Consider the following 17,500-nt stretch of genomic DNA (forward strand, 5'->3'; position numbering starts at 1 on the left):
ACAGTGGGAATAGTCAGGGTGAAGTGTGTGACACAGCGGGAATAGTCAGGGTGAAGTGTGTGACACAGTGGGAATAGTCAGGGTGAAGTGTGTGACACACAGGGGGAATAGTCAGGGTGAAGTGTGTGACACAGTGGGAATAGTCAGGGCTGAAGTGCGTGACACAGTGGGAATAGTCAGTGTGTGACACACAGGGGGAATAGTCAGGGTGAAGTGTGTGACACACAGGGGGAATAGTCAGGGTGAAGTGTGTGACACACAGGGAATAGTCAGAGTGAAGTGTGTGACACACAGTGGGAATAGTCAGGGTGAAGTGTGTGACACAGTGGGAATAGTCAGGGTGAAGTGTGTGACACAGTGGGAATAGTCAGGGTGAAGTGTGTGACACACAGGGGGAATAGTCAGGGTGAAGTGTGTGACACACAGGGGGAATAGTCAGGGTGAAGTGTGTGACACACAGGGGGAATAGTCAGGGTGAAGTGTGTGACACACAGGGGGAATAGTCAGGGTGAAGTGTGTGACACACAGGGGGAATAGTCAGGGTGAAGTGTGTGACACAGTGGGAATAGTCAGGGTGAAGTGTGTGACACACAGGGGGAATAGTCAGGGTGAAGTGTGTGACACAGTGGGAATAGTCAGGGTGAAGTGTGTGACACACAGGGGGAATAGTCAGGGTGAAGTGTGTGACACACAGGGGGAATAGTCAGGGTGAAGTGTGTGACACACAGGGGGAATAGTCAGGGTGAAGTGTGTGACACACAGGGAATAGTTAGGGTGAAGTGTGTGACACACAGGGAATAGTCAGGGTGAAGTGTGTGACACAGTGGGGATAGTCAGGGTGAAGTGTGTGACACAGTGGGAATAGTCAGGGTGAAGTGTGTGACACAGTGGGAATAGTCAGGGTGAAGTGTGTGACACAGTGGGAATAGTCAGGGTGAAGTGTGTGACACAGGGGGAATAGTCAGGGTGAAGTGTGTGACACAGGGAATAGTCAGGGTGAAGTGTGTGACACAGGGGGAATAGTCAGGGTGAAGTGTGTGACACAGGGGGAATAGTCAGGGTGAAGTGTGTGACACAGGGGGAATAGTCAGGGTGAAGTGTGTGACACAGGGGGAATAGTCAGGGTGAAGTGTGTGACACAGGGGGAATAGTCAGGGTGAAGTGTGTGACACACAGGGGGAATAGTCAGGGTGAAGTGTTGAGGAGTGGCACTGTCACAGTGGCCTTTTGACCTCATTCAGGAGTGCCCCCATTCAGGACGTCACACCGCACACCCAAGTCAGGAAACAGTGTCGGTAAGGCAGTCTTTCTGTGGAGACAGACAAGACTGTATGGGTGGGGGGTGGGGGTGAGGGTGGGGGATAGAGGGGTGTGGGTTCACTGCAATGTGTCGGCCTGTTCTTTTTTTTTTTTTTTATCAGATCCTGGACTGGTCCTCACGTGATTTACGAAGTGCGTGACGTTGACAGTTGACAGACACAAGAGGACCACCTCTATGTTGGGTGTCTCAATGAGATTCCACGTGCAGTCCACTACACAGCCAGCCAGCCAGACATTTACACAGTTCATTGAAATCTTGGTGCAGTTCCTTTGAGTACAAGATACCTACCCAGACAGACAGACATTTACACAGTTCATTGAAATCTTGGTGCAGTTCCTTTCAACACAAGATGGATAACAGTAGCGTTCCAGGAAAAAAAAAACAAACTGTCAACCTACTTGGATGTCTGCACCTTCTAATCTGTCCATGGGACTGCCACAAGGGTCTCCGCTCTCTCCTGTCCTCTACAACGTCAACACGAAAAAGCTTGCTGACTGAAACAAAAGTTGTGTTGGTCGTGTGCTTGCTCTTGTGATCGATGGCGAAGTCTTCAAAACTTGGAAAGATGCTCCCTCCCAAAAGTTAAGAATAAAAAGTTAGATAAATAAAAATAGATAAATAAATGAATAAACAGTAGCAGTCCCGAAACAACTGAACAATTTCGTCAAGCATCATTACCTTAGACATTAGGGTTTGTAAGGGCACAGTAGGACCAGTGTAAACACACACACACACACACACACACACACACACACACGCCCGAAGAACATTCACGGAAACAGAATCCACATTGCGCTCTCTCTCTCTCTCTCTCTCTCTCTCTCTCTGTGATCTGTATGAATGCACAGCAGGATATTTATTGAACACAGCACTTTGCCGGGTGACTCACTGGGCTCAATGTTGTACACGGTTCGTTGACGGCCTGAAAACAAAGCACAAAACCTGTTGCACTTCCTAGCTGAATGATGACTGGTCCTCTGGTCCTCTGGTCCTCTGTCTCAAGGCGATCTCACCCTACACACAACACATACAGCACTCACAACACACACGGCACACACGACATACACATGACACACATAACACACATGGCACACACAACATACACATGCCACACACAGCACACACATGACAAACACAACACATATGGCATGCACAGAACACATGGCACACACAACACACACCGCACACACTGCACACATGGCGCACGCAGACCACATGGCATACACAACACATACAACGCGCATGGCACACACAACACATATGGCATACACAGAACACATGGCACACACAACACTCACAACACACACAACAGACAAAGCACACACAACACACTTGGCATTCACAACACACATAGCACACACAACAAACATCACACGCACAACACAGCACACATAGCACACACGACACACATAACACACAACACACATAGCACACACCACACACATAGCACACACCACACACATAGCACACACAACACACATGGCACACACAACACACATAGCACACACAAGACACATGGCACACACAACACACATAGCACACATAACACACATGGCACACACAACACACATGGCACACACAACACACATAGCACACACAACACACATAGCACACATAACACACATGGCACGCACAACACACATGGCGCACACAGCACGCATAGCACACACAACACATATAGCACACACAACACACATAGCATACACACAACACACATAGCACACACAGCACAAACAACAGACAACACACACAGCATACACAGCACACAGAACACATATAGCACACACAACAAACCTTTCTCACAGTATCTGGAGATGAATGATAATCACACACAGCACACATAACACACATAGCACACACAGCACACACAACAGACAACACACACACAACACACCCTTCTTACAGTATCTGGAGATGAATGATAATCATCAGTGTTGTCGTCAGTTTATTGCAATTTCTAAACACGAGTTTTGTCTCGAGGTGTACCATAACTACTTGCGAAGCAGCGGTGTGTGCATATTCATGAAAGAAGTGGGGCATGGGGGGGGTGTGTGTGGGGGATTAGGTCCCTCCCCCCCCCCTCCCCCTCCTCACTGCCCCCTTTCCTGTCAGACACAAGGTCTGAATGAAAGCAGGCGCTTTGAATTTTATCATTCGTTTAAAAGCGCCATTGAATGTGAAAAAAAACAAACCTTGATCACATTAATAATATATATTTCAAAACAATATTTACACGTTTCAGAATGGGTGTTTCGGCTATAAGTAGCCACCACATCCACCGCTTTTCCCCTGTTGGTCAAATGGGTTGCCCTCTTTGTTCTGCTGACTGTGAAGATGAATTCCATGTACTGTTTGAATGCCCAAACTACAGTGAACTTAGGTTGAAATATTGTATAAATAGTTCCAACTCATACTTGATCAGCAATGTGCAAGTATTTTGAATGGTGGACTCGGCAGTAAACTAAATCTTTCAAAGTTTCTTTTTCTGGCTTTTAAGCGCAGAGACGTAATGAATCATGAATCACTACCAACAACTAGTTAAGGTACGAAAATGATTAATTATGTTTTGCCATTGCCTTATTCAAGTGTCTTCTCACAAGGATGGTCTCTAACTGATACAGTGAGGACAAAAGATTTATTTATTCATTTATTTGTTTATTTGTTTATCTGTCTGTTATTTATCTACTTATTTGTGTGCCTTGTGTAGGTTTCTTTATGTATATTATGTTTGCAACGGGTCACGGGCCTATACGCAATTAAAACATTTGTTCTTGTTCACAAGGTCTGAATGGCAGCAGCGTCAGTCAACATGTGTGGTCTCTCCCTTGCTGGAGTTGAAGAGTTGATTTACAAGGTCCACGTTTTTTTGTTGTTGGTTTTTTGTTGGGGTTTTTTTCCGGACTTTCTTGGGTCGACCACCGTTTGATTTTGTATATGAATTCATTATGACAATTCAGAGTAGATGGAAAAGAAAGGGGGAAAAAAAACAAAGAAAAAAATTTGGAATACAGCGAACATTAACAATAACATCGTCATCATAAGTCATTATACTTATATTGTTCTTTTTTTTTCTTTTCTTTTTTCTTCTTTTTTTTAAAAAAAAAAATCAGTTTGGTCAAGGTGGACACATTTTCATCGTGTGTAGCAGTGCAGTTTTATAACATATAATAAACATTATACCTAGCATCAGCATAGAGTTATGGACACTTTGCTTAGTTAACGTACATTGTTTTCTGAAGAAAAAAAAAGGTACATGTTTCCTTGGTCCTGATGAAGACTAGAGGGCGGTACAGTTTGCACACCGTGATACGACAGTGCTGAACACACAGTTCTGAACAGTGCTGAACACAGTGCTGAACACAGTGCTGAACACACAGTGCTGAACACACAGTGCTGAACACACAGTGCTGAACACACAGTGCTTGAACACACAGTGCTGAACACAGTGCTGAACACACAGTGCTGAACACACAGTGCTTGAACACACAGTACTGAACACACAGTGCTGAACACAGTGCTGAACACACAGTGCTGAACACACAGTGCTGAACACACAGTGCTTGAACACACAGTGCTTAACACAGAGTGCTGAACACAGTGCTGAACACACAGTGCTTGAACACACAGTGCTTGAACACACAGTGCTGAACACAGTGCTGAACACACAGTGCTGAACACACAGTGCTGAACACAGTGCTGAACACACAGTGCTGAACACAGTGCTGAACACACAGTGCTGAACACAGTGCGGAACACACAGTGCTGAACACACAGTGCTGAACACACAGTGCTGAACACAGTGCTGAACACACAGTGCTGAACACACAGTGCTGAACACACAGTGCTGAACACAGTGCTGAACAAACAGTGATGAACACACAGTGCTGAACACACAGTGATGAACACACAGTGCTGAAGACACAGTACTGAATACGGTGCTGAACACAGTGCTGAACAAACAGTGCTGAACACAGTGCTGAACAGTGCTGAACACAGTGCTGAACAAACAGTGATGAACACAGTGCTGAACACACAGTGCTGAACACACAGTGCTGACACAGTGCTGAACAAACAGTGCTGAACACACAGTGCTGAGCACAGTGCTGAACACACAGTGCTTGAATACAGTGCTGAACATAGTGCTGAACACAGTGCTGAACACAGTGCTGAACACAGTGCTGAACACAGTGCTGAACACACAGTGCTGAACACACAGTGCTTGAACACAGTGCTGAACACACAGTGCTGAACACACAGTGCTTGAAAACACAGTGCTGAACACACAGTGCTTGAACACACAGTGCTTGAACACACAGTGCTGAACACAGTGCTGAACACAGTGCTGAACACACAGTGCTTAACACAGTGCTGAACACACAGTGCTGAACACAGTGCTGAACACAGAGTGCTTGAACACACAGTGCTGAACACACAGTGCTTGAACACACAGTGCTTGAACACACAGTGCTTAACACAGAGTGCTGAACACACAGTGCTTGAACACACAGTGCTTAACACAGTGCTGAACACACAGTGCTGAACACAGTGCTGAACACACAGTGCTGAACACACAGTGCTGAACACACGGTGCTTGAACACACAGTGTTGAACACACAGTGCTGAACACAGTGCTGAACACACAGTGCTGAACACACAGTGCTGAACACACAGTGCTGAACACACAGTGCTGAACACACAGTGCTGAACACAGTGCTGAACACACAGTGCTGAACACAGTGCTGAACACACAGTGCTGAACACACAGTGCTGAACACACAGTGCTGAACACAGTGCTAAACACACAGTGCTGAACACACAGTGCTGAACACACAGTGCTGAACACACAGTGCTGAACACACAGTGCTGAACACACAGTGCTGAACACACAGTGCTGAACACAGTGCTGAACACACAGTGCTGCTGAACACCTCTTCACAAACACCAGCAATGGGACAAGCCACAGCGTGGAAACCTGTGTGCGGGGGAGGGGGAGGGGGGTGGTCATCTGGAAGACAGTGTGACGGAACGACGTCACCTCTCTGTTTCTCTTCATCTGACTGTCTCTGTCTCTGTCTCTGTCTTTGTCTCTGTTTCTCTGTCTCTGTGCCTCTCTGAATGAATTATTAGTGTAGTACGTTACGTGTTTGAACTTATAACAAACACGTGATGATCGGTTAGTGCAGTTTGTTCTTTGAAATTGTATCCTTTTAGTGTGGTTCGTTGAAGTTATATCCAACACGTGATGGTCTGTTAATGTGGTACTTTCCTTGAAGCTATATCCTTCACGTGATGGTCTGTTAATGTGGTACTTTCCTTGAAGTTATATCCTTCACGTGATGGTCTGTTGGTACTTTCCTTGAAGTTGTATCCAACACGTGATGGTCTGTTAATGTGGTACTTTCCTTGAAGTTATATCCTTCACGTGATGGTCTGTTAATGTGGTACTTTCCTTGAAGTTATATCCTTCACGTGATGGTCTGTTAATGTGGTACTTTCCTTGAAGTTATATCCTTCACGTGATGGTCTGTTAATGTGGTACTTTCCTTGAAGTTATATTTAACACATGGTGGTTTGTCAGTGCAGCACGTTCCATTTCTTGAGGACTTCGCAGAAGAATAGGAATAGCAATGGACATCAGCCAAGTTTCATGCCAGGCTTTGGAAAACACAAATTTCTCATCTTAAGAACTGAGGTAATTGCCATCAAGCCACACAACAACACTGCACAGTCATTTGTTCGCTGGCTGTCAAGCTGTCAAGAAACGCCGCACTCATACCAACAGTTGGGAATATCGATCTACTGCAGATGTTGATCTCTTTGACCTGTGAGTGTTTAAGTGATCAATTTTCAGTCAGCGAGATATTAGGTGTATAATTATGTCTGTGTGCAGGCGCCTTCCATACTGCTTCTATCCCTTTTCCCGGTTTCAGTGCAGTGATTTCCTGTGATTCTACCCGGTCCTCCTCCTCCTCCTCCTCCTCCCTTGTGCAGAAAGGTTGTGCTGGCTTGCGTTCGTCCTGGTCACATTTCAAGAATATCCGAACAGCTCGCTGGAATACGTTCGTGTCTGTCGGACTTCAAACCTGTTCCTGTCTTTTCCGTGACTTCATGGCTCAAATTTCTCCGTAACATGTGTAGCTATACGTGACGCAGATACTCCAAAACATGTAGCTATACATGACGTAGATAATCCATAACATATATAGCTATACATGACGTACATATTCCATATACATATGTAGCTATACATGACGTATATATTCCATAGCTATACATGACGTAGATACTACGTAACATGTAGCTACACATGCCGTAAATATTCCGTAACATGCGTAACTATACATGACGTAGATACTACATAACATACATGACGTCTACATAACAGATGTAGCTATAGATGACGTAGATAATATATAACATGTAGCTATACATGACGTAGATACTACATAACATGTAGCTATACATTACGTCTACATAACAGATGTAGCTGTAGATGACGTAGATGATATATAACATGTAGCTATACATGACGTAGATACTACATAACATGTGGCTATACATGACGTCTACATAACAGATGTAGCTATACATGACGTAGATACTACATAACATGTAGGCATACATGACGTCTACATAACATAACATGTAGGAATACATGACGTAGATACTACATAACATGTGGCTATACATGACGTCTACATAACATGTAGGTATACATGACGTCTACATAACAGATGTAGCTATACATGACGTAGATAATATATAACATGTAGCTATACATGACGTAGATACTACATAACATGTAGCTATACATGACGTAGATACTACATAACATGTGGCTATACATGACGTAGATACTGCATAACATGTAGCTATACATGACGTACATAGAACGATTTCCACAGTGACGGACTTTTCAAACAGTCTGTCCAAGAAGCGCCGTCGTCCAGAAAGTTCCCTGTGTTCATTCCGGTTCATCCAGTGCCCGCTGTGAAATAGTGTTATGCAATTAACTCTCTCCATACGAACGGCGAAAGAGACGACGTTAACAGCGTTTCACCCCAATTACCATCATCAAAATATTGCAAGCGGAAGGCTCTTATACTGAAGAGGTGAATGTTGACAAAGAATACCACAATTCTGACGACGGAAGCTAAAGGTTGGGTCATTCAGACACCCACTGGACATCCGAGGGGTCTGTGTGGAGGAGAAGAGAGGACTGGCCGTACTGAGTGAGTTAAATTAACACGTCGATGATGTAGTTGGTGTCATCCTGTGCGTTTTGTCCAAAAATTCTTCTTGTTTTCTTTTAATTGTAAAAAAAAAAAAAAAAAAAAAAAAAAAAAAAAAAAATCATGCTATCTTAAAACCAAAATTGAGTGTTTATGTTTGCGTGCCTGAAATCTGATTGAATGACACAGGAAACGAATGATGAGCACCCAATGGCAGCCGTCAGTCGGCTCTACCCAGGTAGGCAGCCTGTTGTGCAAATGACCCCGTGTTTGTGAAGCGCTTAGAGCGTGGTCTCCGACCGAGGATAGGTGCTGTATAAGTGTCCATATCAAATCAAATCAAACGATTCCTGGAACACAGTGTTCCGCCGACTGTCGGGTGAACCTCTACCGGAAAACACTGTTCCTCCGACGGTTCTCTAAGCCAGTCACAGAGCGCGTCTCTCTTCGGCCAATTTTTTTTGTTTGTTTGTTGTTGTTGTTGTTTTTGTTTGTTTTTTTGTTGTTGTTTGTTTTTTGGGGTTCTTTTTTTTGGGGGGGGGGGGGTTGTTTGTTTGTTTGTTTGTTTTTTTTTGGGGGGGGGTTTCCATTCAAAATAAATTTGGCTGAAGGAGCCAGTTTTACCAGCCACATTGAAAGCAATGCTGCTTTCAAAGCATCGGTACCGGAATGACCAAGGTCATTTGCCTGAGAGCCAATGTGGATTCCGGAAAGAGCGCGGAACCACCGACATGGTGTTTGCTGCAAGGCAGCTGCAAGAGAAATGTCAGGAGCAAAATGCTGATCTGTTCTCCACCTATGTCGACCTCACTAAGGCCTTCGACACTGTGAGTAGAGAGGGACTGTGGAAGATCATGGCCAAGTACGGATGCCCTCGGAAATTTATTTCCTTGGTCAGCCAATTCCATGAAGGCATGCAGGCTTGAGTCCAGGACAAAGGCGGAACATCTGCTCCTTTTGCTGTCACAAATGGTGTCAAGCAAGGCTGCGTCCTGGCTCCAAACGCTGTTCAGCCTCATGTTCTCTGCAATGCTTACTGATGCCTTCAGAGATGGCGATGTTGGAATCGGCCTAAAGTACCGAACAGATGGTAAGTTGTTTAACCTCAGAAGGCTTCAAGCAAAAACGAAGGTCATGACAGACATCATCAGAGACTTTTTGTTTGCTGATGATTGTGCCCTCAACGCTGGATCTGAAGCTGACATGCAACTCAGCGTTGACAAGTTTGCCACTGCCAGCAGGAACTTCGGCCTTACCATCAGCTCGAGGAAAACTGAAGTTCTCCATCAGCCAGCCCCAGGGAAACCCTACGTTGAGCCCAACATCACAGTCAACGGTCAGAGACTCAGTGCGGTGGAGCGGTTCACATACCTTGGCAGCACACTGTCACGAAATGCGACCATCGACGATGAAGTGAACGTCAGGATTGCAAGAGCAAGCGCAACTTTTGGTAGACTCAGTGCAAATGGCTGGAACAGAAGAGGCATTAGTCTTGAGACCAAGCTAAAGGTCTACAGAGCAGTAGTTCTCCCCACACTACTGTACGCCTGCGAAACTTGGACAGTGTACCAACGACATGCCAAGAAGCTGAACCACTTCCACACAACATGCCTCAGGAAGCTACTGAACATCAAGTGGCAAGACAAGACCCCAGACACAGAGGTGCTGGCAAAAGCCACCCTTCCCAGCATCTTCACCATCCTGATGCAGTCCCAGCTTCGCTGGGCTGGACACGTGGCGCGCATGCCAGACCATCGGCTGCCCAAAAGGCTTTTCTATGGCGAGCTGCAACAAGGGAAGAGATCACACGGAGGTCAGAAGAAGCGCTTCAGAGATACTCTGAAAGTCTCTCTGAAAGCGTTTGATATCAACCCTGACTCCTGGGAGGAATCTGCAGTGGACCGTGACAAATGGCGTGCTGCTGTGCACAAAGGCGCCAAGTTGTGCGAGGCCAACAGGACTGCTGCAGCTGTTCAGAAGAGGCAGGCCAGAAAGTCACGGGGAAACAAGCTCCCTGACAATGGTATGCCTGTCTTTGTCTGACCCAACTGTCAGCGAACATTTCGTGCGCAGATTGGACTATTCAGCCATCTGCGCATTTACAGATAGATTCATGAGCATCCTCCCCCCCCCCCACCCCACCACCACCCTCCCCCCATCCCCCAGCTGGATGACAACGATGGTCATCATCGATCTCGATGGACACACACCACCACCGGAATGTTGCGGAGTCCTGACCCTGACCCTAACTCTAGCACCCCCACCCCCCCACCCCCCTCTTCCCCCTCCCCACTCCCTATTCACCCCCCACCCCACCCCACCCCCACCCCGAAGCGATTGTCAAAGGGACGAGAGGAGATCAGAATGAATGACCGTCCCTCTGTCATCCCTTCTTCTTCCTCTTCTTTTCTCTTCGTTCGGTGTCTGCAACTCCCACGTTCACTCGTATGTACACGAGTGGGCTTTTACGAGTATTTTACCCCCGCCATGTAGGCAGCCATACTCCGTTTCCGGGGGGGTGCATGCTGGGTTGTGTTCTTGTTTTCATTAGCTACCGAACATTGACATGGATTACAGGGTCTTTAACGTGCGTATTTGATCTTCTGCTTGCGTATAATAAATCTATACACGAAGGGCGTTCAGGCACAAGCAGATCGGAAAAATCTCCACCTTTTACCCACCATGTGCCGTTACTGAGATTCGAACCCGGGACCCTCAGATTGAAAGTCCAACACTTTAACCACTCGGCTATTGCGCTCATCACCCATCAGTTTGACAGCCGCCGTCTTGCCAAATCAACTGTAGTGGAGTTCAGTTGTCCCCAGGTCACATTGACAGCCCGTGACGTCAGAATAAGGTCCACCAGAGACGTCAGAAATAAGGTCCACCAATGACGTCAGAATAAGGTTCCACCAGTGACGTCAGAAATAATGTCCACCAGTGAGTCACAAGTCAATAAAAGAGAAGACAGATGGCAATATTCTTTCATAAAAAAAAAATCGAATGTAGCGGGAATTTGACAGCCGCTGTCATCGGGATCTACGTAAAGCGCCAGACCTTCGTGTCGATCCGGGATCGATGCCAAGCTCCCTAGAAAAAAAAAAAAAGAAGTGAGGAAATCCATACTGCCCGCTGAAAAAACGACCTGCTCAGAAGTGTGTGGTGAGGTTTTCTAGCATATTGATGGATGGCGAATCGTCAGTTGATGACTTTAACTCTTTCCATACGAACGGCGAAAGAGACGACGTTAACAGCGTTTCAGCCCAATTACCACCATCAAAATATTGCAGTCGGAAGGCTCTTATACTGAAGAGGTAAATGTTGACAAAGAATACTACAATTCTGACGACGGAAGCTAAAGGTTGGGTCATTCAGACACCCACTGGACATCCGAGGGGTCTGTGTAGAGGAGAAGAGAGGACTGGCCGTACTGAGTGAGTTAAACTGTTGGAGAATTGTACTGACTGGCGGGAAGGACAACCATAATGCACTTCTCTCGACTGTCGGCGGAACAGCATCTGTCATCCTGGAATGTGTCTCTGTGGCTGCCTTCACCTCTACACTCCATCTCGCTCACTACGATCAGCTTCGGATCCACTCAAACTCTCGACTGTTGGCCGCCGTTCTTTCTCAGTCTCTGGACCTTGCTCTTGGAATGAACTTCCTCTTTCGCTTCGTCAAGTCTCCACACTCAGCACACCTGGGGTACCGTTCAGAGACTGGCCCCAAACAGATCAGAGTGGCATTGGAAGTAAGTAAGCTAGTGAGTAAGTTTTAGTTTCAGCTTCTCAAGAAGGCATCATTGCTCTCGGACGAACGCACATACATTACACCACACCTGTCTCACACCGAATAAAGTACAAGATCAGCACTCTATGCTACAAATGTATTCACAAATCAGCCCCTTCCTATCTCTGTGGCTGCCTTCACCTCTACACTCCATCTCGCTCACTACGATCAGCTTCGGATCCACTCCACTTACGCATACCCAGATTCAAACTCTCGACTGTTGGCCGCCGTTCTTTCTCTGTCTCTGGACCTTGCACTTGGAATGAACTTCCTCTTTCGCTTCGTCAAGTCTCCACACTCAGCTCTTCCAAGTCTGGCCTTAAAACCCACCTCTTCCCAAAATAGCCTCCCTTCCCTGCCTCTTCCTTGTCTTTAGTTTCTCCGGTTTTAGAGTTATGCGTGCGTGAGAATGACTGGTGCGAAAGCGCTTAGATTTGTCTATGCACAAGATTCAGCGCTATATAAGTACCATTATTATTATTATTAAACACACACGTTATCCGGCAAGGAACCGGCAATGTCTCCGGCAGATCTTGTGGGTATGGAGACCAAACAATATCAACCGGAGACTAAACGAAATAAAAACGTTAGCGATCCGGAAATACGGTTTAATCCAGAAGGCTTAAATCCTATAATTCTATGATTAGAGCGGATAGAAAGATTTTGTTTGGCTTTATGTTTAAATCAAATTTGATATCGTGCAGACAAAGTGTTTCCAAAGAAAATGAATTTGCTCATATTTACTACTTTCTCTGTCTCTCGATCTCTGTCTCTCAATCTCGGTCTTCCTCTGTCTGTCTGTCTGTCTGTCTGTCTGTCCCTCCCTCAGTCAGTTTTTATTCAAGGATTAAAATTTTAGGCATAGCCTATTCTTCCAGTCTGACCTCGCTAATCTACATCTATTTCAAATAGCACATACGTAAATGAAGGGAAAAGGTAGCCATGCAGAATGACATGCATAATGAAGAAAGCACACACACACACACACACACACACACACACACACGCACGCACGCACGCACGCACGCACTCACACATGCACCCACACCCCTTCCTACTCCACTTCTCCCAACACCCACACCCACACCCCTTCCTACTCCACTTCTCCCAACACCCACACCCCTTCCTACTCCACTTCTCCCAACACCCACACCCACACCCCTTCCTACTCCACTTCTCCCAACACCCACACCCACACCCCCTTCCTACTCCACTTCCCCCAACACCCACACCCACACCCCTTCCTACTCCACTTCCCCCAACACCCACACCCCTTCCTACACTTCTCCCAACACCCACACCCACACTCCTTCCCACTCCACACTTCTCCCAACACCCACACCCGCACCCCTTCCTACTCCACTTCTCCCAACACCCACACCCACACTCCTTCCTACTCCACTTCTTCCAACACCCACACCCACACCCCTTCCTACTCCACTTCTCCCAACACCCACACCCACACCCCTTCCTACTCCACTTCTCCCAACACCCACACCCACACCCCTTCCTACCCCACTTCTCCCAACACCCACACCCACACCCCTTCCTACTCCACTTCTCCCAACACCCACACTCACACCCCTTCCTACTCCACTTCTCCCAACACCCACACCCACACCCCTTCCTACTCCACTTCTCCCAACACCCACACCCACACCCCTTCCTACTCCACTTCTCCCAACACCCACACCCACACCCCTTCCTACTCCACTTCTCCCAACACCCACACCCACACTCCTTCCTACTCCACTTCTCCCAACACCCACACCCACACCCCTTCCTACTCCACACTTCCCCCAACACCCACACTCACACCCCTTCCTACTCCACTTCTCCCAACACCCACACCCACACCCCTTCCTACTCCACTTCTCCCAACACCCACACCCACACCCCTTCCTACTCCACTTCTCCCAACACCCACACCCACACCCCTTCCTACTCCACTTCTCCCAACACCCACACCCACACTCCTTCCTACTTCACTTCTCCCAACACCCACACCCACACTCCTTCCTACTCCACTTCTCCCAACACCCACACCCACACCCCTTCCTACTTCACTTCTCCCAACACCCACACCCCTTCCTACTCCACTTCTCCCAACACCCACACCCACACCCCTTCCTACTTCACTTGTCCCAACACCCACACCCCTTCCTACTCCACTTCTCCCAACACCCACACCCCTTCCTACTTCACTTGTCCCAACACCCACACCCCTTCCTACTTCACTTCTCCCAACACCCACACCCCTTCCTACTCCACTTCTCCCAACACCCACACCCACGCCCCTTCCTACTCCACTTGTCCTAACACCCACACCCACACCCCTTCCTACTCCACTTCTCCCAACACCCACACCCCTTCCTACTCCACTTCTCCCAACACCTACACCCACACCCCTTCCTACTCCACACTTCCCCCAACACCCACACTCACACCCCTTCCTACTCCACTTCTCCCAACACCCACACCCACGCCCCTTCCTACTCCACTTGTCCCAACACCCACACCCACACCCCTTCCTACTCCACTTCTCCCAACACCCACACCCCTTCCTACTCCACTTCTCCCAACACCCACACCCACACCCCTTCCTACTCCACTTCTTCCAAGACCCACACCCACACTCCTTCCTACTCCACTTCTCCCAACACCCACACCCACACCCTTTCCTACTCCACTTCTCCCAACACCCACACCCACACCCACACCCCTTCCTACTCCACACTTCCCCCAACACCAACACCCACACCCCTTCCTACTCCACACTTCCCCCAACACCCACACCCACACCCCTTCCTACTTCACTTCTTCCAACACCCACACCCACACCCTTTCCTACTCCACTTCTCCCAACACCCACACCCACACCCCTTCCTACTCCACTTCTCCCAACACCCACACCCACACCCCTTCCTACTCCACTTCTCCCAACACCCACACCCACACACTTTCCTACTCCACTTCTCCCAACACCCACACCCACACCCCTTCCTACTCCACTTCTCCCAACACCCACACCCACACCCCTTCCTACTCCGCTTCTCCCAACACCCACACCAACACCCCTTCCTACTCCACTTCTCCCAACACCCACACCCACACCCCTTCCTACTCCACTTCTTCCAACACCCACACCCACACCCCTTCCTACTCCATTTCCCCCAACACACACACCCACACACCTTCCTACTCTACTTCTTACAACACCCACACCCACACCCCTTCCTACTCCACTTCTCCCAACACCAACACCAACACCCCTTCCTACTCCACACTTCCCCCAACACCCACACCCACACCCCTTCCTACTCTACTTCTTACAACACCCACACCCACACCCCTTCCTACTCCACTTCTCCCAACACCCACACCCCTTCCTACTTCACTTCTCCCAACACCCACACCCACACCCCTTCCTACTCCACTTCTCCCAACACCCACACCCACACCCCTTCCTACTCCACTTCTCCCAACACCCACACCCACACCCCTTCCTACTCCACTTCTTCCAACACCCACACCCCTTCCTACTCCACTTCTCCCAACACCCACACCCCTTCCTACTCCACTTCTCCCAACACCCACACCCACACCCCTTCCTACTCCACTTCTCCCAACACCCACACCCACACCCCTTCCTACTCCACTTCTCCCAACACCCACACCCACACCCCTTCCTACTTCACTTCTCCCAACACCCACACCCACACCCCTTCCTACTCCACTTCTCCCAACACCCACACCCACACCCCTTCCTACTCCACTTCTCCCAACACCCACACCCACACTCCTTCCTACTCCACTTCCCCCAACACCCACACCCCTTCCTACTCCACTTCTCCCAACACCCACACCCACACCCACACTCCTTCCTACTCCACTTCTCCCAACACCCACACCCACACTCCTTCCTACTCCACTTCTCCCAACACCCGCACCAACACCCCTTCCTACTCCACTTCTTCCAACACCCACACCCACACCCCTTCCTACTCCACTTCTCCCAGCACCCACACCCACACTCCTTCCTACTCCACACTTCCCCCAACACCCACACCCACACTCCTTCCTACTCCACACTTCCCCCAACACCCACACCCACACCCCTTCCTACTCCACTTCTCCCAACACCCACACCCACACCCCTTCCTACTCCACACTTCCCCCAACACCCACACCCACACCCCCTTCCTACTCCACTTCTTCCAACACCCACACCCACACTCCTTCCTACTCCACTTCTCCCAACACCCACACCCACACCCCTTCCTACTCCACTTCTTCCAACACCCACACCCACACCCCTTCCTACTCCACTTCTCCCAACACCCACACCCACACTCCTTCCTACTCCACTTCTTCCAACACCCACACCCACACTCCTTCCTACTCCACTTCTCCCAACACCCACACCCACACCCCTTCCTACTCCACTTCTCCCAACACCCACACCCACACCCCTTCCTACTCCACTTCTTCCAACACACACACCCCTTCCTACTCCACTTCTCCCAACACCCACACCCACACCCCTTCCTACTCCACTTCTTCCAACACACACACCCACACCCCTTCCTACTCCACTTCTTCCAACACACACACCCACACCCCTTCCTACTCCACACTTCCCCCAACAACCACACCCACACCCCTTCCTACTCCACTTCTTCCAACACCCACACCCACACCCCTTCCTACTCCACACTTCCCCCAACACCCACACCCACACCCCTTCCTACTCCACACTTCCCCCAACACCAACACCCCTTCCTACTCCACTTCTTCCAACACCCACACCCCTTCCTACTCCACTTCTCCCAACACCCACACCCACACCCCTTCCTACTCCATTTCTTCCAACACCCACACCCCTTCCTACTCCACTTCTTCCAACACCCACACCCACACCCCTTCCTACTCCACTTCCCCCAACACCCACACCCACACCCCTTCCTACTCCACTTCTCCCAACACCCACACCCACACCCTTTCCTACTCCACTTGTTCCAACACCCACACCCACACTCCTTCCTACTTCACTTCAACCCACACCCGCACCCACACCCCTTCCTACTCCACTTCTCCCAACACCCACACCCACACCCCTTCCTACTTCACTTCCACCCACACCCGCACCCACACCCCT

This window comes from Babylonia areolata, chromosome 31, assembly GCF_041734735.1.
Source record: "Babylonia areolata isolate BAREFJ2019XMU chromosome 31, ASM4173473v1, whole genome shotgun sequence".
NCBI lineage: Eukaryota > Metazoa > Mollusca > Gastropoda > Neogastropoda > Buccinidae > Babylonia > Babylonia areolata.